We start from the raw sequence: 1,506 nt of genomic DNA on the forward strand, positions 1-1,506 counted from the left end.
GAGGGAGAAGTTGGGGAAGAATTGCCCCATGTTTACAAATCTACCAGATTAAGACAAAATTACAAAGATAAACTGGGATCAGATTCTAGAGGGAGAAACTTGTATGTAATGTTCAGCTGGAAATGACCAGTCTTTTAAGGACCAATTTCTTATTCTCAACAAGGCGGCAAAACATTTTTTTCTTTCGCTGCTTCTGTCCTGGGAAATGCCTCTTTGCATTTTGAAGAAGCATGTCTAACTTCTCAGACATGATTCCATCATGTACAGGTTAGCATCTGGTTCTTGTCTATCTGTTATTGGTAGGATGCTGGGCTAGTGTTCTTATTGTGTTTTAAAGCTGATTTTCTTCTTAAAGATATCAGCTCTCCCCAAAGTTTTTGTTTTATCCTCTAAAGATTTTTTTTTTGGCCTGCTTGTCACTAGGAAGTCTGGACCAATACACAAAAGATGGATCCAGGTTGACTACAAGTACTCGCCATCACTTCTTCCTCTACTCTAGTAGCCCAAATCATGTCCATCATTCAGGCCCTTTCAAGGTCCTACACCCTGTGCCCAGGTCCAGTCTTGTGAGTTCCCTGAATCCTAGACTTCCTGTATGCTCTCAAGTCCCCAAACATAACCCATATAGGAAATTCTGTACACCAGCTCAGTCTGATCAGTCCCACCTGAGCTGTCCTCTCCAGGATTGGCTTCAATTCCATATCCAACAGACCCGCCCAGCCTGGTCAGTTCTAACAGCATCAACACAGCAATCTAGTTTGGTGAATTCCCTGGGTCTTAGGCCATCTGTTTTATATCCAAGCTGTAGGCCTAGCCAAGGTTTTATTTCTGTGTGTGAATCCAACTCTAAAGCTTTGCCTTGACTGCAAAACCTATATGCATGCCTAGCCTGAGATACCCTAAAACCTCAAATCAGAAATATACCAATAAAGAAAGCCATGTACATAGGTCTCACCATAAAAAGTCTAACAATATGAAAGACCAAGACAATACATATCCCCTAAATCCCACCAGTTACTATAGAAATGTTTGCTAATGAGAATTACCTACATTAAAATAACAGGAATTTCCAGGGCCCATGAACAATCATAATTTTCATTAAAAAATTCAAAGAGTTTAAAGAACACATAGACTTAATGAACTTAAGAAGAATTGCAAATAAATACCTCAGTGACATACATGAAAAGAAAATATATGGCAAGATGAAATGAAAAACTCAATACAGAATTGAAAACTGAATTCAGTAAAAACAAAGAAACATTGAAGAGAACTGAAATTGAAATCAAGATGGAACTGAAATCTCAGTATCTCAGAAGAAATCCTTACAAGTACAATGAATCGTTAAGTAGAAGAAAAATAACAGGACCTGAACAAAAAGTGAAGAAATTAGTTCACACAGGCAGTGGGAAAAAATTCCATGAAAGATGAATGCAGGAACACACAGGGGCAGCATTAAAAGATTGAACATTTAAATTATAGGCATAGATGAAGGAAAACAAACTCATA

The sequence above is a fragment of the Apodemus sylvaticus genome, chromosome X (genome assembly GCF_947179515.1).
Source record: "Apodemus sylvaticus chromosome X, mApoSyl1.1, whole genome shotgun sequence".
Taxonomy (NCBI): domain Eukaryota; kingdom Metazoa; phylum Chordata; class Mammalia; order Rodentia; family Muridae; genus Apodemus; species Apodemus sylvaticus.